Source organism: Arachis hypogaea, chromosome 14 (assembly GCF_003086295.3).
Source record: "Arachis hypogaea cultivar Tifrunner chromosome 14, arahy.Tifrunner.gnm2.J5K5, whole genome shotgun sequence".
Lineage (NCBI taxonomy): Eukaryota > Viridiplantae > Streptophyta > Magnoliopsida > Fabales > Fabaceae > Arachis > Arachis hypogaea.
Window position 1 is genome coordinate 81,273,581 of NC_092049.1, and position 26,662 is coordinate 81,300,242.

Consider the following 26,662-nt stretch of genomic DNA (forward strand, 5'->3'; position numbering starts at 1 on the left):
ATCAGAAAGGTCGCAAAAGTCATAGGTCTTTCAGGATGCCCCAAGTTGTTCTCATCATTCCCATTGTCTTCTCCATGTTCATTTTCATTCTAGTTTCTCACTCCAAGACGCTCAACAGCCCTAGCCACTGCTACCGCAGCTTCACGTACTGCTTCAGTCACAGTGTTCATGGTAGCCATAAACGCTTCCTGTTCCCTCTCGTGCTTAACATTAGAAATTCCTTTCCGCACGCCTCAACTCCGTGAACCCATCGTGGTCCTGTTCAGACCAAACAATCATTATTAAGGTGATCAATCTTAACACTTCAAGTCAAGTGTGAACATTCCCAAAATGAAAACACAGAAACAATCATGCAGCACATATCACTGAGATATCCTATAAGCATGAGACACACAACAGAGTATGCAATGAAGCATAGTCAGTCCATTCTCCAATCTCTACTAGGAACAAACTGCTTTGATGCCAAATCGTAATGATCCAACTCCCGGTATGCCATGGTAATACAAGATGCTAAGTGTTACCAACTTGTTCTTCCTAATTATTTACTATTATTTTATATATGAGCCTGCTCCTTGTTAGAAAGTTTCCAATTTTACGAGTAAATTTTTTTTAATTAACTTATACCCTTTGCGAGCGATGAAGTAATATAAATAAACATACATTAACAGGAATATAAAGGAAGAATAACGAAACATAGAACACAACTGATAATATACATCATATACACTATAACAAAACATGTAGCATTTACAAAAGGCCATGTACTGTTACATCCTCGTCGAACCTCCATAGCTAATATATACACGACACTCCCAGGGCCTGACCCATATAAAAAGCCGCTAAACTGGCACCCAAGCCAACCTAACCACTCTATAGCTCCGAGCTCTCGGGTGTCCTAACACTAGTGAGAGACTATATAAAGTTGATGAGCGGATATTTTATACGCTTTTTGGGGTTAATTTCATATAGATTTTAGTATGTTTTAGTTGGTTTTTAGTTTATTTTCATTAGTTTCTAGGCAAAATCCACATTTCTGGACTCTACTATGAGTTTGTATATTTTTCTGTAATTTCAGGTATTTTCTGCCTGAAATTGAGGGAGCTGAGCAAAAATCTGATTCAGACTGAAAAAGGACTGCTGATGCTGTTGGATTCTGACCTCCCTACACTCAAAACGGATTTTCTGGAGCTACAGGACTTCAAATGGCGTGCTTCCAATTGCGTTGGAAAGTATACATCCAGGGCTTTCCAGCAATATATAATAGTCCATACTTTGCTCAAGGATAGATGACGTAAACCGGCGTTCAACGCCAGCTCTCTGCCCAATTCTGGCGTCCAGCGCCAGAAACAAGTTGCAAGTTAGAGTTCAATGCCAGAAAAGGATCCAAAGCTGGCGTTGAACGCCCAAAACAGCCCCAGGCACGTGAGAAGCTTTAGTCTCAGCCCCAGCACACACCAAGTGGGCCCCAGAAGTGGATTTCTGCACTATCTGTTATAGTTTACTCATTTTCTGTAAACCTAGGTTACTAGTTTAGTATTTAAACAACTTTTAGAGATTTATTTTGGGATATCATGACATTTTTTAGAAAAAAACTATATACTCTTTGAAGGCATGAGTCTCTAAACTCCATTGTTGGGGGTGAGGAGCTCTGCTGTGTCTCGATGAATTAATGCAAGTATTTCTGTTTTCCATTCAAACATGCGTGTTCCTATCTAAGATATCCATTCGCGCCTAACTATGGAGAAGGTGATGATCAGTGACACTCATCACCTTCCTCAATCCATGAACGTGTGTCTGACAATCACTTCCGTTCTACATCAGATTGAATGAATATCTCTTAGATTCCCTAATCAAAATCTTCGTGGTATAAGCTAGATTGATGGCGGCATTCATGAGAATCCGGAAAGTCTAAACCTTGTCTGTGGTATTCCGAGTAGGATTCTGGGATTGGATGGCTGTGACGAACTTCAAACTCGCGAGTGTTGGGCGTAGTGACAGACGCAAAAGGATAGTAAATCCTATTCCGGTATGACTGAGAACCTGCAGATGATTAGCCGTGTGGTGACAGCGCACCTGGACCCTTTTCACTGGAAGGATGGATGGTAGCCATTAACAATGGTGATCCACCTACACACAGCTTGCCATAGGAGGACGTGCGTACATGAATAAGAGGACAGAGGAAAGCAGAGTTTCTGAAGACAAAGCATCTCCAAAACTCCAACATATTATCCATTACTGCATAACAAGTAACCTTTAATCCATGCTCTCTTGTTTATTCGCAACTCAACTGATAAATATAATTGACTTCCTGACTAAGAATTGCAAGATAACCATAGATTGCTTCAAACCAACAATTTCCGTGGGATTCGACCCTTACTCACGTAAGGTATTACTTGGACGACCCAGTGCACTTGCTGGTTAGTGGTACGAGTGTGAAAAGTGTGATTCACAATTCATGGTGACTGAAGGGATTGTCCTTGGGCATAAAATCTCAAACAAGGGAATAGAAGTGGATCAAGCAAAAATAGAGGTAATTGAAAAATTACCACCACCTGCCAATGTTAAGGCAATCAGAAGCTTTCTGGGGCATGCAGGATTCTATAGGAGGTTTATAAAGGATTTTTCAAAAATCGCAAAACCTCTAAGCAATCTGCTAGCTGCTGACACGCCATTTGTGTTTGACACAGAGTGTCTGCAGGCGTTTGAAACGCTGAAAGCTAAGCTGGTCACAGCACCCATTATTTCTGCACCAGACGGGACATTACCATTTAAGCTAATGTGTGATGCCAGTGATCACGCCATTGGTGCAGTATTGGGACAGAGGCATGACAAGCTTCTGCATGTCATTTATTATGCTAGTCGCGTTTTAAATGATGCCCAGAAAAATTACACAACCACAGAAAAAGAATTACTTGCAGTGGTTTATGCCATTGACAAGTTCAGATCATACTTAGTAGGATCAAAAGTGATTGTGTATACTGACCATGCTGCTCTTAAATATCTACTTACAAAGCAGGATTCAAAACCCAGGCTCATCAGATGGGTGTTGCTTCTGCAAGAGTTTGATATAGAAATAAGAGACAGAAAAGGGACAGAGAACCAAGTGGCTGATCATCTGTCCTGGATAGAGCCAGTAGAAGGGACGTCCCTCCCCTCTCTTGAGATCTCTGAGACTTTTCCGGAAGGGCATTTATTTGCCATCCAGGAAACACCATGGTTTGCCGATATTGCAAACTATAAAGCTGCAAGGTTCATACCCAAGGAGTACAACAGACAACAAAAGAAAAAATTAATCACTGATGCAAAGTACTACTTGTGGGATGAACCCTATCTCTTTAAGAGATGTGCAGACGGAATAATCCGTAGGTGTGTTCCTAGAGAAGAAGTGCAGAGGATCCTATGGCATTGCCATGGATCTCAATATGGAGGCCATTTCAGGGGTGAGCGAACAGCCACCAAGGTCCTCCAATGTGGCTTCTATTGGCCCACACTCTATAGAGATTCCCAAGAGTTTGTACGTAACTGTGACAGTTGCCAAAGAGCTGGTAATTTGCCCCATAGTTACGCCATGCCTCAACAAGGAATCTTGGAGATTGAGTTGTTTGACGTATGGGGAATTGACTTCATGGGACCTTTCCCACCATCATTCTCAAACACTTATATTCTGGTGGCAGTTGACTATGTATCAAAATGGGTTGAGGCCATTGCCACACCCACCAATGATACTAAAACAGTGCTGAAGTTCCTCCAGAAACATATCTTTAGCAGGTTTGGTGTCCCTAGAGTACTGATCAGTGATGGGGGCACTCACTTCTGCAACAAACAGCTTTACTCTGCCATGGTTCGGTATGGAATTCGCCACAAGGTAGCTACTCCATATCATCCACAAACTAATGGGCAAGCTGAAGTCTCTAACAGAGAATTAAAGAGAATCCTAGAACGGACAGTAAGTACCCGTAGAAAGGATTGGGCACGGAGCTTGGATGATGCTCTGTGGGCTTACAGAACAGCATTCAAGACCCCTATAGGGACCTCTCCATACCAACTTGTGTATGGTAAGGCATGTCACCTGCCCGTGGAACTGGAACATAAAGCCTACTGGGCAACCAGATTCCTAAACTTTGATGCCAAATTAGCAGGAGAAAAAAGATTGCTCTAGCTAAATGAGCTAGAGGAATTCAGATTCACTGCTTTCGAAAATGCCAAGCTTTATAAAGAGAAATAAAAAAAGTGGCATGATAGAAAGCTGTCATCTAGAATCTTTAAACCAGGACAGAAGGTTCTGCTGTTTAACTCTAGACTCAGGCTATTTCCCGGGAAACTAAAATCCCGGTGGAGGGGACCATATGTGATTACAAGTGCATCACCATATGGTTATGTGGAGCTTCAAGATATTGATTCTGATAAGAAGTTCATTGTCAATAGACAGAGAATCAAGCACTATCTTGAAGGCAACGTTGAGCAAGAGTGCTCAAGGCTGAAGCTAGATTAAAAGCTCAGCAAGGTCCAGCTAAAGACAATAAAGAAGCGCTTGCTGGGAGGCAACCCAGCCATGGGGCATCAATCCTCTAAGCATTTTGCCCTATTTTTTATTTTTATTTGTTTATATAAAGTTCATTAATAACAAGGTAAAAAAATCAATTGCATAAGTTCACAGGGTTACAGAAGGAATCTGCACACAAAACAGAGAAAAAGAGCTCACTGGCAAGAAAACGCCAGTAAGAGCCTGTTTTGGGCGTTCAGCGCCCAAAAGAGGCATCCAGTGGGCGCTGAACGCCAGTAAGGATAGCTATCTGGCGTTCAGCGCCAGAAAAGGGCAACAACTGGGCGTTGAACTCCCAGGAGAGCAGCATTTGGGCGTTGAACGCCCAAAACAGGCAGCGTTTGGGCGTTCAAACGCCAGGATGATGGGAAGGAGGTAAATTTGTTTCTTCTTCATATTTTTCATTCTAATTTTAATTTTCATGTTTCAAATCATGATTTCTTGCATACACATGTTAAGAACCCTGATTTCTAAAATCCTTAATTTCTAAAAATCCTACTTTAAAAATATCAAATGTATCTTAATCCATAAGCACAAATCCTCTTTTTCAATCCAATTCAACTCTTTTCCAAAAATCTTTTCAACTCATCAATATCTTTTTCAAATCTCCACATTATCTTTTCAAAATCTAGATTTATCTTTTTCAAAATTTTTCATATCTTTTCAATTTTAAACTATATCCTCTCTTATCATATCTTCTATCTTATCTTTTCCAAATCAATCTTTTTTATCATATCTTTTCTAAATTTTCGAACCCACCCCCCTCCCTTTAAATATGGGTTCGGACTCCCCCCCCCCTCCATCAACAATTGCACCTAGCTCAACTTCTATCCCTCTCCTTTCTTTTCTTTTGCTTGAGGACAAGCAAACCTCTAAATTTGGTGTGTTTATCCGTGATCACTAAGATCATGGCTCCTAAGGGAAAACAACCCACTTCAAGAGGCAAGAAAGAGAGCGTTCCAAAACCACTTTGGAATCAAGGGAAGTTCTTATCTAAAGAACATTCAGACCATTATTACAAAATAATGGGTCTAAGATCAGTGATCCCGGAAGTTAGATTGGATCTGAAAGAAGACGAATATCCGGAGATCCAGGAGCAAATTCGAATCAGGAACTGGGAGGTCCTAGCTAATCCTGAGACGAAAGTGGGAAGGAATGTGGTCCAGGAGTTCTATGCTAACATGCGGCAGACAAACAAGCAAAAACTATCTGGAACTGCTTTCTATGAATATCGGACCGTGGTCAAAGGAAAGATTGTTCATACCAACCCTGACAAGATCAGGGAGATCTTAAAGCTACCTCAGCTGAAAGATGATCCAGACTCTTTCAACAGGAGAATGATGAGAATAGACAATGGCCTGGATAAGATTCTAGAGGATATATGTATCCCTGGAGCCAGGTAGACCACCAGCACGAAGGGTGTCCCAAATCAACTCAAAAGAGAAGATCTCAAACCAGTCGCCAGAGGATGGCTGGACTTCATTGGGCATTCTCTGCTGCCCACCAGCAACCGTTCTGAAGTCACTGTTAAAAGAGCAGTGATGATCCATTGCATCATGATGGGAAAAGAAGTGGAAGTTCATCAACTGATTTCAACTGAATTCTACAAAATTGCTAATAAAAATTCTAAAGAGGCCAGGTTGGCTTACCCAAGCTTGATTTCTCTGCTCTGCAAGGACGCTGGAGTAAGGATGGAAATAACTGAGTATATCTCAATTGAGAAACCAATCACCAAAGCATCAATGGAAAAACAACAAGCACAGGATGACCCCATCAAGAAGAAAACACAAGAATTTCTCCCAGAAATCCCTCAATCTGAATATTGGGAGTATCTAGAAACATCAGTTACCAAGATGCAAGAAGCTATGGAACAAATAATAAAGGAACAGAAGGAACAAAGTCAAATTCTTTGCTATTTGATTAAAGAACAGGAAGAGCAAGGGCGTGACTTGAGGGAATTGAAGCGCCAGAAGTTATCTCTTGAAGGACCAAGCACCCCACAGATCCGAGGAACATCCACTTCCCAGAACAAAGGTTGTTAAATTCCAATTTCTGCTTTAACTCTATGATAGTTGTCGTTATAAGAGTTTACCTTAGGAGTCATATAGTAGTAATTAGTGTCTATTTTGATTTTACCTCCAATTAAGTTATAGTCAATTTTTCTCATCATCAACAAACATGAATAAAATAGTAGATCTTTTGAATAAGAGGCAATAAAATTCGAGTTTTTAATAAGAAAAATTCTAATTAGTAACATGTGGTGGCAATGCTTTCTGTCTTCTGAATGAATGCTTGAACAGTGCATATGTCTTTTGAATTTGTTATTTAAGACTGTTAAATATGTTGGCTCTTGAAAGAATGATGAACATGAGACATGTTATTGATAATCTGAAAAATCATAAAAATGATTCTTGAAGCAAGAAAAAGCAGCAAAGAATAAAGCTTGCATTCAAAAAAAAAAGAGAGAGAAAGAGAAAGCAAGCAGAAAAAGCCAAAGCTCTTAAAACCAAAAGGCAAGGGTAATAGAAAGGATCCCAAGGCTTTGAGCATTAGTGGATAGGAGGGCCTAAAGGAATAAAATCCTGGCCTAAGCAGCTAAACCAAGCTGTCCCTAGCCATGTGCTTGTGGCGTGAAGGTGTCAAGTGAAAACTTGAGACTGAGCGGTTAAAGTCAAGGTCCAAAGCAAAAAGAAGAGTGTGCTTAAGAACCCTGGACACCTCTAATTGGGGACTTTAGCAAAGCTGAGTCACAATCTAAAAGGGTTCACCCAATTACGTGTCTGTGGCATTTATGTATCCGGTGGTAATACTGGAAAACAAAGTGCTTAGGGCCACGGCCAAGACTCATAAAGTAGCTGTGTTCAAGAATCATCATACTGAAATAGGAGAATCAATAACACTATCTGAATTCTAAGTTCCTATATATGCCAATCACTTTGAGCTTCAATGGATAAAGTGAGATGCCAAAACTGTTCGGAAGCAAAAAGCTACTAGTCCCGCTCATCTAATTAGAATCTGAGCTTCACTCAAAAACTCTGAGATATTATTGCTTCTTAACTTATTAGTCTTCTATTTTATTTGTCTAGTTGCTTGAGGACAAGCAACAGTTCAAGTTTGGTGTTGTGATGAGCGGATATTTTATACGCTTTTTGGGGTTAATTTCATATAGATTTTTGTCTGTTTTAGTTGGTTTTTAGTTTATTTTCATTAGTTTCTAGGCAAAATCCACATTTCTGGACTCTACTATGAGTTTGTGTGTTTTTCTATAATTTCAGGTATTTTCTGGCTGAAATTGAGGGAGCTGAGCAAAAATCTGATTCAGGCTGAAAAAGGACTGCTGATGTTGTTGGATTCTGACCTCCCTGCACTCAAAATAGATTTTCTGGAGCTACAAGACTCAAAATGGCGTGCTTCCAATTGCGTTGAAAAGTAGACATACAGGGCTTTCCAGAAATATATAATAGTCCATACTTTGCCCAAGGATAGACAACGTAAACTGGCGTTTAACGCCAGCTCTCTGCCTAATTCTAGCGTCCAGCGCCAAAAACAAATTGCAAGTTGGAGTTTAACGCCAGAAAAGGATCCAAAGCTGGCGTTGAACGCCCAAAACAGTCCCAGGCACGTGAGAAGCTTTAGTCTCAGCCCCAGCACACACCAAGTGGGCCCCAGAAGTAGATTTCTGCACTATCTGTTATAGTTTACTCATTTTCTGTAAACCTAGGTTACTAGTTTTGTATTTAAACAACTTTTAGAGATTTATTTTGGCATATCATGACATTTTTTAGAAAAAAACTTTATACTCTTTGACGGAATGAGTCTCTAAACTCCATTGTTGGGGGTGAGGAGCTCTGCTGTGTCTCGATGAATTAATGCAAGTATTTCTGTTTTCCATTCAAACATGCGTGTTCCTATCTAAGATATCCATTCGCGCCTAACTATGGAGAAGGTGATGATCAGTGACACTCATCACCTTCCTCAATCCATGAACATATGTCTGACAATCACTTCCGTTCTACATCAGATTGAATGAATATCTCTTAGATTCCCTAATTAGAATCTCCGTGGTATAAGCTAGATTGATGGCGGCATTCATGAGAATCCGGAAAGTCTAAACCTTGTCTGTGGTATTCCGAGTAGGATTTTGGGATTGGATGGCTGTGACGAACTTCAAACTCGCGAGTGCTGGGCGTAGTGACAGACGCAAAAGGATAGTAAATCCTATTCCGGTACGACTGAGAACCTGCAGATGATTAGCTGTGCGGTGACAGCGCACCTGGACCCTTTTCACTGGAAGGATGGATGGTAGCCATTGACAACGGTGATCCACCTACACACAGCTTGCCATAGGAGGACGTGCGTGCATGAATCAGAGGACAGAGGAAAGCAGAGATTCTGAAGACAAAGCATCTCCAAAACTCCAACATATTATCCATTACTGCATAACAAGTAACCTTTAATCCATGCTCTCTTGTTTATTCGCAACTCAACTGATAAATATAATTGACTTCCTGACTAAGAATTGCAAGATAACCATAGATTGCTTCAAACCAACAATCTCTATGGGATTCGACCCTTACTCACGTAAGGTATTACTTAGATGACCCAGTGCACTTGCTGGTTAGTGGTACGAGTGTGAAAAGTGTGATTCACAATTCGTGCACCAAAAGTCAATGTCAAACTGAAGTGTCATCAAAAGAATACCCCTACCACTGTCAGTCTATAATTACACGTGGTCGTTTGGAAGATTGTCATGTGGTTCATCCATCTCCTCATCCTGCTCTATTTCTATCTTTGGATCCTCCTCTTTCTCCTCGTCAGCAGCTACAGCTATACCCTCATAACCACCAGAAGCACTACTGCCACTATGTACAAAACCATTCGTGAGCACAGGTCCGTTCGCGTATATAGAAGCTACCCCATCGTCCGGTAGTGCTGGCTCATCATGCTGTGGAAAGTCAGGAATCGGCTCAGTGGGAAAGTCCCACTCTGGTGGAATCGCAGGTACATACCCACCAGCTATCTCGGGCTCCTTGGGAAGGATAGGCTCAGGTGCCGCCTCATTCAAGTGTTGAGATGGTATAGGGTGTCCGGGACCATCAAGAGAAGGATGTCCAGATGCGTCAGGATATAGCCAGGATAAGGAAAACTCGTAAGAAGCATCGGGGTCAAAAAGTGGGCTAGACAGAGGATGTTGAAAATCTTTATTTTGTAACGCATATAATCTAATACGAGGCTCTAATCCCATAATGAAGTAACTATGGTGTACCGGATCCTCGTAGATGTAAGGGTTCTCGAACTCATAGAATATCACGCCCGTCTCCATCTGGAGGGGAGGAAGGGAGAGAAGGGTGGTAAGAACTTGGAAGTTCTTAGTAGAGTCAGGATAACTAGTCATGTTAATCAGCTCTGTCATGCTTATCAAATAACCAAGTACGTTACGGAATGTAGAGGAGAGATAGGAAAGAAATAACAGAAAAACATAGAAAACAGAAGACAGACAAAATAAGAGAAAACAAAGATATAGCATACAAGCAGACAAACATAGAAAAGTAGAACACACACATACAAAGAATGCAACAAAGAATGATGCACAGACAAGAATGATGCATGTCTAGTCCTAATACAGGCCATGAGCTCATGTGTCGATTAACTGCTCGCAATCCCGACATTTATCCTGTCAGGAATCCACGATTTTCTGGATACGATTTTCTGTTCCAAATAAATGCGCATATAATAATAGTCGCTCTATTGAGACAGCCTCTGCTTTTACTCGGAGGAAAATATTTATATATACTCTGCTCTGGGGAACGAAAAATAGCTATAGGTATATTAGATTCCCTACAGAGACACTGAGTTACTTCAAGCAATAATCATACAAACAAATTTCTCTTTATTATACAATTCTTTTCTCTTTATCTCTTTGCCCTACTCTGGTTACTCTTTTCTTTGTATCTCTTTACTCTGCTCTGATTACTCTTTTCTCTATATCTCTTTACTCTGCTTTGATTATTCTATTTAACGTATGTAATTAAAGCTTATGTAAATTTCGGTATGAATAATTAGTTTGTCCTAAGTATAGGTTCATTAAGTCTATACTGAAACAATTTAACTTTTTATATTATACCTAACCCTAGGCGCAACTCAAGAATTATCTATGTTGCTCCTGGTTCGTTTACTAATCTTTGTTTGTTTCTGTCATTAAAATTTTACACACTTTTTTTTTTATTTTTATCTCTTCTTTAACTTTTTATCTTTCCTTTATCTTTGCCTCACTAATATGTTATTACCACTCCCTAAGTGTTTTATTAAGGTAATTATGAGATTCTGCGCTTAAAGTTGTCTTTCTAAAGCTTTTACGAAGAATTGTATTTTTCGCATTATTTTATTATTTTTAATTAAATATTATTATTTAATATTTTATTATTATTTATTATTTTATTAATATATTTTTGAAAATTGCCCCTTTATACCTTTTAACCTTTAAAATTCACTTTTACCACCCGTAACTTTTAATATTTCTACTTTTACCACCCTAACTTTTGAAAATTACAAAATAACCCCTCAAACACCAAAATATTTACTTCCTTGCCCTTTTATGCATCAAAAGCCTGTTTTTCATTGTTCTTCACCACACTCAAAGTGTTCTTCGTGTTCTTCATAAATTCTTTAGATTTTTTTCTGTTTTCACCCGTTTTTCAATATTTTTAGTAACCAATTTTTACCATAATTCATAATAATTAGCAGCCACCAAAATCCCATATTTTCTACTTGATTTTAACATAAATTGAACACCAATTTAAGGGTTAGGGTTTCGGGTTCCAGCTGCATCCAGAACACAAGTTCATAGCTTGAATTTTATCAAAATTTTATCAAATTTTCTCTAAATTTTTAACAAGAATCGCTCATATAAACCATCAATTTCAAGCACAGCCAACCCATATCCTAATCACCCAACTCAAACACAATAATTAATCAAGAATATTTCACCAAACCCTACCTTGATTTGCTGCTCCAAATTTGGTTACTCCTTGAAGTGTTCTTAAAGCACTTTTTCCTCCTAAATCACATCAAAAACAACTTTAAACACAAAATCCCTCAACTAACCGAACCTTCATATGAGTGTTAGGATGAGATTCCTCACCTTACTCTTGCTAGAAATTGAGGTTTCTTAGCCCTCAAGTCAAGTTAAGCATGATTCCTAAGGAAGAACATCAAGAAAACACATGTTTGAGCATGCTTCCTTGATTCCAGACTTGATAAGTCATATGGTTATGTAGAGAAAGAAGAGAGGATCATTTTTGTCGAATTGAAATTTTGATTTGAGTTTTAGTTCAGAAGAAATCAAGCTTTGAAGATTTGGAACTAAGAATTTTTCTCTCTTTTTCTCTCTAACTATTTTCGGCCACAAGGAGTAAATGGGGCAACCTTGGAGATCTTGGGGTGGTAGAGGGGGGCTGTAATTGGTTGGTTTGGAGGTGGATTAAAATAATATTAGAATATCTCACGTGTATAACTACTAAAACTAGATGTATCAGAACACTCGTAAAAACATCTCTAAAAATTCTTTTCTGAGCTACTAGCATAAATGACACTAGTAACATATTTAATATGAGAATAGAATATGTAGCATTGTTAAAGTCATCAGAGAGTGCTGGTGAGAAGCTACACCAGTAAATTGTGAACCCAATTAAATCGATCTACTTTTTTTAACTAAAACAGACCAGGTAATAGTATAATATCATTCAAGCAACTTCTAATACTAATATAATAATATTATACTATTATCTTTCTTCTCTCATGAATCGAGTCCGGTTTGTCAAACTGAGACTTTTTACGAAAACCAGAATCAAAACTCCTTACTGATACGGTTCAAAAACAAGGTTTTTCGTGATTGTGTTGTTGAGCTTGCCTCAAAAGAGGTTCTAGCTTAAAAATGACATAATGACAATGAAAATTGAGATACTTAATAATATAGTAGAAGTGTTCCCTTTACTGATCTTCCAAAAAAATCCATACTTTCAAAAAAGATCTCGCGTACTTAAAAAACGGGATTGTTACACATTATAAATAATCAAAATAAGTGGCCAAGAGGTAAAACAAGTGATATAATATGAGGAGAGTATTAGTATCTAGTATGAAGGATGCTAAAGATGTTGATCGAAAACTAATTCAACATCGGTTACATATATAAATCATCTATCTAATTATTTAAATGATTTGGATCACCAACTGATTTATTAAATTCAAAAATGTTATGCGCTTAAGTATATTTTTAACCATATTTAACCAAGTCACATAAATACGTATACGCACATTATTTTTTCTTTCATTTGATATCTTTTCCTTTTTTTTCCTTTTTATTTTTTATCTTCTTTTTCCTTCATCATCATCAGCATTATCTTCATATTCAGTAAGATTATCAAACACAAATTTTAGTTTAGAGTACAAAAATTTTAGTACATAGTACTAAAATTTTATATATAGTATTTAGCATATAAATTTTTGAAGTGTAAAAAATCTAATACATTGATTTATCCAACCAACAAAATATATTTAAAATATTAAGTATTATTAAAACAAAACACAAAATTATTAGATAAAAAATAAAAAATTAGTATAGAAAAGAACAAAAAAACGAACAGATGTAGAAGTAATTTTTGAATTGTGTAGCAAAAATTTATGTCCTTTGTATAAAATTTTTTTATATTATATTGATAAATTTTTGTATTATGTGTAAAAATTTCTGTATTATGTGCAAATATTTTTATTCTCTATTAATATTAACAAAATTTTTTATGCTATACCAATAAAAAAGAACACAAAAAATAAATATATTCACATATTATATAAGTAATCTATTATATTATATAAAAATTGAGTTTTTGCACTTAGATAAAACTGACATGGCATACTTTTGAGAGTGTTTCCTTATTTATTTCTTTTAACTTATCAAATACAATTCATTACGATGAATTAATTATATCAACTAATTGATTTGATTAGATATTTAAGTATCACACAATTTAATATTTTGTATATCAATTAATTGATTATAATTGTTAGAGTATAATTAAGATCAATTAAATCAATTAGTATTATTCAACATATCTGAATATTTATTATAGGATATTACGTCTTTATTATTTCGATTCTCTCATCACCTATAAATACCCTTCTATATTGTATCATTCTACACAACTTGAATACTCACAAACCTTTTCCCTATTGCTCCCTCTTCCCTTTCTAATATGGTATCAGAGCCATGGTATCCTCCTTGAGGAGGATAAGTTGATTTTCTTCTGGTGAAATCATCGTACTTTCATACTTTTCTTTCATGCTATTTTTTTCTTTCTCTTTTGTCAATGCTTTGATGCTTTTCTTACCTCACCGATTAGCTCATCCACTACTTACTTATTCTCATAGAAAAACCATATATTTTTCTTCACCTTTTGATAGTTTGTCATCTCCTTGCACTTTGTCACTTTTCAGCAGTTTTCGGCAGTTCGCCATCTTTTCAGCAGTTTTTCGGCAGTTGGCCACTCTTGCGGTAGTTCTATCTGCGTTCTCTTCCGGCAATTCCGTCTGTGTTTCCTTCCGCCAGTTTCGTCTGCGCTTCCTTCCGGCAGTTCCATCTGCGTCTCCTTGTGGCAGTTCCGTCTGCATATCCCTATGGTAGTTTCGTCTGTGCTTCCTTCCAGCAATTTTGTCTGCTTTTCCTTTCGGAAATTTCGTCTGCGTTTCCTTTTAATAGTTATGTCTGCACTTTCTTCAGACAGGTCCGTTTGCACCCGTTCTATCAGTTTATGCATGTTTTTTATTTAGTAGTTTCAAATAAGTTTCAAGAACAAGTTGTCACTTGAGTTTGAGGGGGGATATTAGAGTATAATTAGGATCAATTAGATCAATTAGCATCATTTAACATATCTGAATATTTATTATTGGATATTACGTCTTTATTATTTCCACAAAATAATTTTGAATACCCTTCTATACTGAATCATTTTACACAACTTGAATACACACAAATATTTTATCTACTGCTCTCTCTTACCCTTTCTAATAATAATAAATACAATTTAATTTAGTTAGAAGTTCATTGTTTTATAGTCTTATATATATATATATATATATATATATATATATATATATATATATATATATAAGCATGACAAAATAAAATTGTAAAAATAATCTTTTTATCACTTTGGGTACTTTAATTCTTTTTTCTTTTTTTTCTGTTTAAATATAATTTTGTTTTGAGTTAACTTTATTTATTTAATGATAAAATATACTCATGTTAATTCTATCATATAATATTTTATTTTTCTCCTATATATTTTGATTTGTATAGTTACTATTGATCTTGCTATTTTCATTTTCTTGAATTATTCTTTATTTTTTTGTGACTTGATACTTTAAATAAAAAAGAAAAGAAAGAAAAAAAACGATAGCCAAAGATAGAGGCTAAAAATCTAAAATAGTAACATCATTCCTCAATATTATTATTATTATTAATATGAATTTTATTATTTCTTTTCTAACATTCTTTAATATGAGTTTTATTTTTTTATTATCATTAATGCTTTATTATTTTTTTCTCTAATTATAAATCTTCTTATAATAATTATTTGATAAAATAATTTTTTGGTCTAATAGATTTTTTCTTCATTTTTTGTCAAAAATAATTTATATTAGGAGAAAAAAAAGAAGATACAAATTAAATTTTAAAATTCAAATTTAAATAAGATGTATAAAGGGTAACTATTGAATTGAGATCTAGAATTTATTTGGTACATTTAAAATTTTTGTATTATCGTTATTGAAAATTTCAAATACTATTATAAAATTCTAGATATTTTTTATCTTATTGTTCTTAAATTATACATTATACCGTGTATTTGAAGAATTTTATCTTTTTTGAAATAAGTGTGACATTATATACTTTTTTGATACTAAGGGATAATGAAGTTGAAGTGAGTAACAAAATTGATTATATAACAATATACAAATTTTTAGAATTTCTAGCACAATTGACAAACGGATAATTTTTTATAATTTTTCTTGATTTTTTTATTAATTATGATTGTAATAATTCATCACAAATTTGTGTTTTGTAGAGAAAATTTATCAATCATAAAATACAGAAGACTTAACAAAAAAATTTAAAAAATGTTGATTAATCATAAAATAAAAAATAGTGAATTATGCTTTAATTATGTTGTAAAATACAAATAGGGCTATTTAAAATTAGTTTTTTATCATTAATGTTAAACTAAATTATAATAAGGTAAAAAAATAAAAATTGTATATAATAATTTAATTTAATTATTTATACTACTAAAATTATTCTCTATTATATCTCATTTATTTTTATTCATTGGTGATCTTTAATTGTCTATTTTAAATAAAAATTTGAATTGATTGAATTGATTTTTTTTCAATTAGTAATATAATTCTTGTGACATTTGCTTTGATCAATAATATTTTTTAATTTATTTAATCTAATTAATCATCTCTTTCTTATTTTATGCTAATTTAACTAATTAAAGTTAATAAATTTTAGTTATTTTAATTCTTATAACTTTTTATTCTAATAATGTATTTCAATTAATATATTAATAATATTTATATGTCATTAATAATAATAATCTCATTTTAAAGTGACGTTTTATTCCATATATATATATATATATAATATGTCTAATTATGGAAAATTTATTTTTTTATACGATTGGATTAGACATATTTATATTCAATTTATTTGATTATTTAATTAGAATTAATTATATTAAAAACTAAATTAAGATTCACTACAGGAAAAAGCATATTTATTGACGCAAAAAATCGACGTCTATCTCTCCCGTCGATATTTTTCGACGGCTTGCTGTCGATATTTTAAAAAAAATAATTAAAAATAAAATAATAAAATCGACAGCTTGATCGTCGATTTTTTAATGATACATTAAATCTCCTTTTAACTATCGTCATATTATCGACGAATCGGAGGTTGAAAATACTTTTATTTTAAAATCGACGAACATGGTGTCTATTTTAATGTTTAAAATCTTGACAACCTTTCCGTCAATAAATTTGAATGGTCCAGATTACTTTCTAAAATCAAATAAATGGTGTGGATTTAATGTATAAAATAGACGCTAAAGGCGTTGCTTTTTTTCAAATTAAAATTGACAAACTTACCATCGATTTTTATTGCTAAATACACCTCCCTTGCGCCCACTTCCCGCTCCAAGTTCAGAAACAAAATTTTATCCATTTCTGCATTCGAGCGTATCAGAAACACCAACCTTCATTCTCCACTGCCGGCATCACGATTACACCGCCGTCACTCCGTTTGCTCACGCTGCCACGGTCGCTCCTCATGTATCCCCTTCAATTTCATTTGGAAATTCCTAAATTCCCCTTGATCCTCTCCATGCCGATGACCCCTCTGCTCTTCAGGTATCCCCCAAACCCTAAATTCCCCTTTCCCCCCTCGATTTTCTCTTGTTTTCAGCTTCTGCTTCATGCTAATTCGCTTCTCCTGTTCTATTTTTTTCCAATTAGATCCGTGTGCCAGAAGGTTGTGATCTTGTTGCTGCTGGAGCACTTGCTGTGACATTTGGCACTTTTCATGTAGCACTTGTGCATAGAGCTAATTTAACCTTAGTCAGGTATGTCATACGTAGTTAATTTTTATTTATTTATTCGTTGGTTATGTTTATATCTCTTTGGAGTGGTTGAAAAGTTGATGAAATTGTAGGTGTTGATGGTTTTGGGTGCAGCAGGAGGTGTAGGGCTTGCAGCTGTTCAAATTAGAAAAGTGTGTGGTGCCATTGTCATTGCTGTTGCTAGGTAGTACTAATTTGTTTCAATGCAAGGTTGAATATGACTGAGATAATTGTTCTGCATTTGATTGATATTTTCATTTACTAGGTATCCTCTCTGGACTCAAGTGTGGTAGACCTTGAGAGAGGTGCTTACCCTGTATTAGATGATTTGGCTAGAAATGTTAGTACCAAAAATCTTGAACATGTGCGAAGTTTGAAGAGCAATTTTATGCATTTTCTGGCACGGGTGCAGAAGGTACAATGCATGATTACCATAATCTTCTCCCATTTATTGCTCCTGTTGTTCTCCCTTTGTTTCTTTTTCCTTCTTCATTTGTTATTAGAGTTGTCTCTATGCCTATTTTCACATTTCCAATGTTGCCTGAACCTATAACTCTCCATGATAGGTAGTAGTTTTATCTGATGATGATTTCCATGAACCAAGTCGTATACCTATATCATTCTTAGGAATTTTATGGCCCAATTTTACAGGTACGGGATGAAATTGAACATCTGTTAGATGACAACGAAGACATGGCACAACTATATTTGACAAGGAAGTGGTTGCAGAATCAGAAACTTGATGCTCATGTGGGGGCCACAACCTTGAACAACCTTTTTAATACTCGTCGACTTGGTTCTACCAGAAGTGGAAGTTTGGTAACTAGTAACTTAGGGGATGATAATGACATGGAGGATCTGGAAATGTTGCTTGAAGCATATTTTATGCAGTTGGATGGAACTCGTAACAAGATATTGTCTGTAAGTGTACCTATTACCAAATTCTATTAAATCATATCTCTTCATCCAAGATGTCGAGTGAAGCATATTGAATTCTGGAAAATGTTTTTCATGATATCATTCTTGTGAAGTGATAAAGTCCTAATTTGCAAGTTAGGGAGTATATTGATGATACAGAAGACTATGTCAACATCCAACTTGATAATCACAAAAAGAAACTTATTCAGCTGCAGTTGACATTGACAATTGCATCATTTGCGATTGCTATTGAAACTTTGATTGCCGGTTCATTTGGTATGAACATTCCTTGTTCACTATTTCAAGTAAATGGAATATTTTGGCCCTTTGTTTAGAGCACTTGTTTTGGTTGCTTCTTCATTTTTCTGCTTATACTGGCATATGCAAGATGGAAAAAGTTGCTAAGAACATAAGTGTAAATTGATATTGACCGTTGGTTTGTGATTACAATTGACTATACTAATCTCAGCAATCAGTGATTATAGATGCAAACATAACCTGGATTACCTGTAGTGTGAAATTTATAATAATCTCAATTTGTCACAAGTTTGTTTACTGGTCTGTAAAATAACCTCAAAACGTGTTTAGTAGCTCAAGATATGCATGATATCATGATGCATGCAACTTACGAGGTTGAGTCAACTGTCCTTTTAATATCAATATTCTGTTTTTGGTGTCTTTTCTTGGTTGAAAGACATAAAATATGCTCCACTGCTTCTTTCTGTTAGAAGGACTATATGTATTTTATGAGTTTATTGATGGGGGAAATCGTTGATAAAGAGTTTCACAAAAGTAATCGCGTTGCAAGTATAGATCTAAACCGACAATCAAACCTCAATCAAATTTAATTTGTTTGCCACTTAAGCAAACCCAATAAAATTAACCGAAGTATTAAACCTCGGGTCGTCTCTCAAGGAATTGTAGGGAAGTGTGTTATTATTGGTTATGAGATTGTATCTTTTTAGGTTTTGTAATAAGAGATAAGTAATATAAATAACTAGGATATAAAATAATAGCTAAGAAAAATCCTAACAAGGATTGAAAATTGGAATTCCTATCCTCATTATCATTGTCAATTATGATGGTAATTACCTTTTGCTTTCACTTAGTTAACCTCTAACAATGAAGGATCAAGTGAGTAAAGTTGACTTAAGTTCACAAGTACTAATCAAATACTAGATTTAGTGAAGCTTAAACCTACTAGCAAGTCTCAATCACCAATCAATAAAAGACCTTTGATAATTCAAGAGTCTCCAATTAATCAATCAAAGCTAAGAATATAAAAAACTAATTTAAAATCCAACCAAGTATTTTATCAAACACTTGGAAGGCGCAAAATAGAAACATAGAAAAATAATAAGAGATAATAAAATCTAAACCAACAATTGCAAGGAATCAACAACAACAAATAAAGGAAGAAGCAATAAACATGAAATACCTCAAATTGCATTAAAAGGGAAATCAAACCTAACATAAGAATTCATAAACTAAATTGGCAACATAAAGTAATTAACAAGGGAAATAAATAAACTAGAATGCTAAGACAAATAAAAGTAGAAGAGAAACTAAGTTAAACTTAAGAGAGAATTCAAAAATTGAGAAGAACTAAAAGGAACCCTAAAACCTAGAAAGAGGAGAGAGTCTCTCTCTCTAAAAAACTACATCTAAAACCTAAAATTATGTGAATGAATTGTTGTATGAATGATTCTCCCACTCTGCACCCTCTATTCTGTGTTTTTGGGCTTGGAACTAGCCAAAAAGAGCCCAGAAATTGCCCCCAGTGTTTTCTGATACGTGCAGCATGTGGCTCTGTCACGCGTACGCGTCGCCCACGCGTACGCATCGCTGAACTTTCGCAAGGTCACGCGTACGCGTGATCCATGCGTGCGCATCACCTAACTGCATGGCAACTATAGCAAATTGAATATCATTTTGAAGCCCCAGATGTTAGCTTTCCAATGCAACTAGAACCACCTCATTCGAACCTCTGTAGCTCAAGTTATGATCGATTTAGTACGAAAAGCTCAGGCTTGACAGCTTAGCAATTCCTTCAATTTCTTGTATTCCTTCCACTTTTGCATGCTTCCTTTCCATCCTCTAAGTCATTCCTGCCCTATAAACCCTGAAAGCACTTAACAAACATATCACGGCATCGAATGGTAATAAGAGAGGATTAAACATAGCAAATTTAAGGCCAAAGAAGCATGTTTTCAATCATAGCACAAAATTAGGAAGGAAAATGTAAAACATGCGAATTCTATGAATAAGTGTGAGAATAGTGGATAAAATCCACTCAATTAAGCACAAGATAAACCCTAAAAATGGGGTTTATCATTTATCTTGTACGAATTGTTTTAAATAAAAAATATTTATCCGTACATTAACTGGTCAACCTCTTCCCTTCCTTCGCTTGCTTTTCCTCTGTCTGCTGATCTCCTCCAAATTTCCAACTTGCAAAGCCCAATGGCTGATAATTTCTGGTTTAGTTACAAATCTGATTTATCAATTGATGCTTCTATCCGGTGGTCCCTTATAAATCATTTTATACATTGCTATCAATAATGGGTTAATTTATTTGTCTCTTTTGTTGATGAAAGTTTGATGTAGCGAATTCCATATTATGTGAATAAAAAAGATGACTTATATTATTCATTCAATTATTTTCTATTATTGAGCGGGGATTAAGAAGCTTTCTTTTATAGAACTCTAGAGAGACTGCCTTTACTATCAAGAAGTTCTTGCTTGTTAAGGCAAAGAGGTATTTGGAGGACGTTTTGGCCCATAAATAGGTCATTCCATTCCGACGCTTCTATGGTGGTGTTGGAAGGACTGCCCAGGCAAAGAACAGACATTCCAATGGACAAGGATGCTGGCCTGTAAAATCAGCTAAATTCATCCTTGATTTGCTCAAGAATGCTGAGCGCAATGCTGAGGTGTGTATGCTGCATTGCATGGCCGTGTTTGATTTTCCATGGCTTGCTTCTGTTTGAACTTGTTTTCGTTTGTTCAGGTGAAAGGTTTCGATGTGGATGCTCTTTACATTTCCCACATCCAAGTCAACCAAGCATAGAAACAAAGACGCCGCACCTACCGTGCTCATAGAAGAATCAATCGTAAGTTATAATCCTAGTACTCTAACTAGGGTGATTCCCGTGTTTTATACATCTATTTTATCTTTGGTTCCTTAATTTATTTCTCGCGGAGCTTTAATCTTCTTTTATTATATTGATGTTTAATATGATTACAAAAGATAAGTATATGAAAATTAGAGTGGTTAATTCTAACGAGTGTTGCCATTGCACTCTTCATAATATTGGTTATGACTTTTGTTGTCAGCCTACATGTCATCTCCCTGCCACATAGAGTTGATCTTATCCGAGAAGGAAGAGCCTGTTAAGAAAGAGGTATTGATTTTACCATGTTTTAAAAATTTCGATTTGATTTTCATGTTGCATCAAATGTTCATTTATTGTTGTTCTTGTAGCCAGAGTCCCAGTTGGCAACAAGCAAGAAGTCTCAAGGCCTTCATAGTAGTGCTTCATCCTAAATTGCTATGCTTCATCCTAAATTGTTGTCGATGCAGAAATTTGAGTTACTAAATTCCTAGGGTGTTAGTTTTGTTACTCTGTTTGCCCTATATTTGTCATGGATCGGTTTTTTTAGAATGAACAGCAATTTTGTTCATATATTTAGACGAGTATTTAGATGAGTATGAGTAGGTTATTTAAATACTTTACTTGGAATATTTTGTATTATTAGTGGATTGCAATTTAAACGAATATAAGTCTAAGTTTAGTTATTTATCTTGTCTTGAGTCTTTATGTTAGAGGATTATTTATTATTTTGATAAGTTTGTAAACTCATTATCTAATATTTAGTATAAATTTTATTTTTATATTTATTTGCATTAATTATTTACTATTTTTCAAATAGAAAAAATAATTAAAATATATCTATTAAAATCGACGGAATAGTTGTTGCTTTTTAATTTTAAAATAGAAAAGCGAACCCAAATATAGATATAGAATTTGTCGGTATATGAATATTAAAATCGATGGCAACTGTGTCGATTTTATTGGATCCAATATCGACGGCAAAGTTGTCGATTTTAGTAAGCATATTTTAGACAAAAATATTGTCGATTTTATCAGATCAAATATCGATAGAGATGACGTCGATTTTATATAATAATATCGACGGCGATGTTGTCGATTTTAGTAAGAATATAAAATTCTCAAACTCATATTATAGACAGAAGAGCTATCGATTTTATTAAATTATTATCGACGGCCAGGCAAGCCATCGATTTTATTAGCATTTTGAAAAATTGGCAAGCTTAATAGCGACCAACTCCGCCGTGTATTTTGCCATCGAATTTTAATATTATCGACGGCGTAGCCATCGATTTGGCCGTCGATTTTAACGGCGTTTCTTGTAGTGATTATGGTAAACTAATTATATTGTTATTAATTAATTATATTAAAAGATTAACATTATGATGAATTATTATTATTTTATTACTTTTTATTTTTTATATTAATTTAGATATTTAGTTTCTTTTTATTATTATTTTTATTCTTTTATTCTATGTGTTTATTCCATAAATCTTGCGAAATTAAATAAGATAGCGTATGTCTTCTTTTTATTCCTCTTTTATATACACATAAAATTTATTAAATTATATCTCTTCTATCTAATAATTTTATTTCTCTTCTTTTTATATTTCTTTCCTTCAATATTTTATTAGTTCTTATTTTTCTAAATTTAACTCTAATTTATGTATTTGTTCTTATTACAGCTAACATTTTTTATTTATGTGTAATATACATTCTTATATATGTTATAGAAATATAATTTGATTCCATTAATTTGTCAATCTTTTTTGAAAAATCTAAAGCTAAAGCACAAAAATATATTTATTATAGATATTTTATTTTTTTAACTAAAAAATATAATATTTTTTGCCATATTTTTTAAAATTCTAAGTTAAATATGAATATTGATCTTTGAATATAATAAATATATTTTAAATTTTTTGCATCTAAAAATAATATTTTGCCAATGTTAGAATTATTTAGATGGATAAGTAATAGTGAATATAGAATTATTTAGAATGGATAGAATTAAGTATATCTTTTTATTGAAAATACGAATTTAAAAATATTATATTCAATTCTATCTCAATAGTCAATCTTTCATTCAACCATTGTATGTTCAAAAGATTTTTGAAGAAATGAAATAATTTTAGGTATATAATTTTTTGTAAAAATTTAATTAATTCAATATATTTATTATTGTTGATTAAAAAAGTAAATTAAAATGACAATTTAATATTTCTACACTCTTAAAATATTATTTATTTATTTTTCTAGAATTCTTTATTACTCAATGATCACATTAATATAATTTAATTCAATAAAATTATTTATTATCATTTGATTGAATAAAAATTCTATTTTATCTAAAAATTTTAGAATTTCTCAACCTCAAGATCATCATGTTAAATTGGTGCACGAATTGTGAATCACACTTTTCACAACGCGTACCACTAACCAGCAAGTGCACTGGGTCGTCCAAGTAATACCTTACGTGAGTAAGGGTCGAATCCCACGGAGATTGTTGGTTTGAAGCAATCTATGGTTATCTTGTAAATCTTAGTCAGGAAGTAAATTATGTTTATCAGTTGAATTGTGAATAACCAGTAGAGCATAAATTAAAAGTTACTTGTTGTGCAGTAATGGAGAATATGTTGGAGTTTTGGAGATGCTTTGTCCTCTGAATCTCTGCTTTCCTCTGTCTTCTGATTCACGCACGCACGTCCTCCTATGGCAAGCTGTGTGTTGGTGGATCACCGTTGTCAATGGCTACCTTCCATCCTTCCAGTGAAAACTACGCTCACGCGCTCTGTCACAGCACGGCTAATCACCGGTTGGTTCTCGATCCGGTTGGAATAGGATTTACTATCCTTTTGCGTCTGTCACTAACGCCCAGCCTTCAGGAGTTTGAAGCTCGTCACAGTCATTCAATCCTTGAATCCTACTCGGAATACCACAGACAAGGTTTAGACTTTCCGGATTCTCATGAATGCCGCCATCAGTTCTAGCTTATACCACGGAGATTCTGATTAAGGAATCTAAGAGATACTCATTCAATCGTATATAGAACGGAGGTGGTTGTCAGGCACACGTTCATGATTTGAGGAAGGTGATGAGTGTCACAGCTCATCACCATCATCACAGTTAAGCGCGAATGAACATCTTAGATAGGCACAAGCGTGTTTGAATGGAAAACAGAAATACTTGCATTAATTCATCGAGACACAGCAGAGCTCCTCACCCCCAACAATGGGGTTTAGAGACTCATGCCGTCAGAAAATACAAAGTTTAGATCTGAAATGTCATGAGATACAAAATAAGTCTCTAAAAGTTGTTTAAATACTAAACTAGTAGCCTAGGGTTACAAAATATGAGTGGACTATGATGGATGATGCAGAGGTCCACTTCTGGGGCCCACTTGGTGTGTGCTGGGGCTGAGATTTGAGTGAGTCACGTGCAGAGGCCATTTGTGGAGTTGAACGCCAGTTTTTATGCCAGTTTGGGCGTTCAACTCCAGTTTTTGATCCTTTTCTGGCGCTGGACGCCAGAATTGGGCAGAGAACTGGCGTTGAACGCCAGTTTACGTCATCTATCCTCGTGCAAAGTATGGACTATTATATATTGCTGGAAAGCCATTGCTGGATGTCTAATTTCCAATGCAATTGGAAGCATGCCATTTCGAGTTCTGTAGCTCCAGAAAATCCAATTTGAGTGCAGGGAGGTCAGAATCCAACAGCATTAGCAGTCCTTTTTCAGCCTGAATCAGATTTTTGCTCAGCTCCTTCAATTTTAGCCAGAAAAATACCTGAAATTACAGAAAAACACACAACTCATAGTAAAGTCCAGAAATATGAATTTTTCCTAAAAACTACTAGAAATAGACTAAAAACTAACTAAAACATACTCTAAACTATATGAAATTATCCCCAAAAAGCGTATAAAATATCCGCTCATCACAACACCAAACTTAAACTGTTGCTTGTCCTCAAGCAACTAGACAAATAAAATAGAAGACTAATAGGTTGAGAAGCAATAATATCTCAGGGTTTTTGATTGAAGCTCAGATTCTAATTAGATGAGCGGGACTAGTAGCTTTTTGCTTCTGAACAGTTTTGACATCTCACTTTATCCATTGAAGCTCAGAGTGATTGGCATCTATAGGAACTCAGAATTCAGATAGTGTTATTGATTCTCTTAGTTCAGTGTGATGATTCTTGAACACAGCTTCTTTATGAGTCTTGGCCATGGCCCTAAGCACTTTGTTTTCCAGTATTACTACCGGATACATAAATGCCACAGACACATAACTGGGTGAACCTTTTCAGATTGTGACTCAGCTTTGCTAAAGTCCCCAATTAGAGGTGTCCAGAGTTCTTAAGCACACTCTTCTTTTTGCTTTGGACCTTGACTTTAACCGCTCAGTCTCAAGTTTTCACTTGACACCTGCACGCCACAAGCACATGGTTAGGGACAGCTTGGTTTAGCCGCTTAGACCAGGATTTCAGTCCTTTAGGCCCTCCTATCCACTGATGCTCAAAGCCTTGGGATCCTTCTTAATTGCCCTTGCCTTTTGGTTTTAAGGGTTATTGGCTTTTTCTGCTTGCTTTTTTTTTTTTTCTGCAAGCTTTGTTCTTTGCTGCTTTTTCTTGCTTCAAGAATCATTTTGATGATTTTTCAGATTATCAATAACATGTCTCATGTTCATTATTCTTTCAAGAGCCAACATATTTAACAGTCTTAAACAACAAATTCAAAAGACATATGCACTGTTCAAGCATTCATTCAGAAGACAGAAAGCATTGCCACCACATTTAACCAATTAGAATTTGTTATATTTAAACTCGAAATTTTATTGCTTCTTATTCAAAAGATCTACTACTTTATTCATGTTTAATGATGATGAGAAAAATAAACTATAGCTTAATTGGAGATAAAATCAAAATAGATACTAATTACTACTATATGACTTCTAAGGTACTTTTTATAAGGACACTGTCACAGAGTTAAGGCAGAAATTGGAAATTAACAACCTTTATTCTGGGGGTATGGGGGTTCCTCTGATCCTTGGGAGGCTTGGTATCACAGAAGACTTTTGGCGCTTCAGTTCCCTTAAGTCACGTCCCTGCTCCTCTTGTTCTTTAAGCATATGTGTCAGCATTTGACTGTGTTCCTTCTGTTGTTTTATTATTTGCTCCATAGCTTCCTGTAGCTTGGTGACAGACGTCTCAAGATATTCCCAATATTCCGCTTGAGGAATCTCTGGGAGGAATTCCTGTGCTCTCTTCTTGATAAGATCCTCCTGTGCTTGTTGTCTCTCCATTGATGCTTTGGTGATTGACTTTTCAGTTAGGATATATTCAGTTATTCCCATCTTGACTCCAGCGTCCTTGCAGAGCAGAGAAATCACGCTTGGATAAGCTAACCTGGCCTTTTTTGAA

The 26,662-nt window shown here is 35.0% G+C and overlaps 1 pseudogene; it reads left to right on the top strand.

The window, feature by feature from the left end:
- Window positions 1-17,503: 17,503 nt before the first annotated feature.
- Window positions 17,504-21,676, top strand: LOC112740418 (magnesium transporter MRS2-4-like; annotated as a pseudogene).
- Window positions 21,677-26,662: the final 4,986 nt, after the last annotated feature.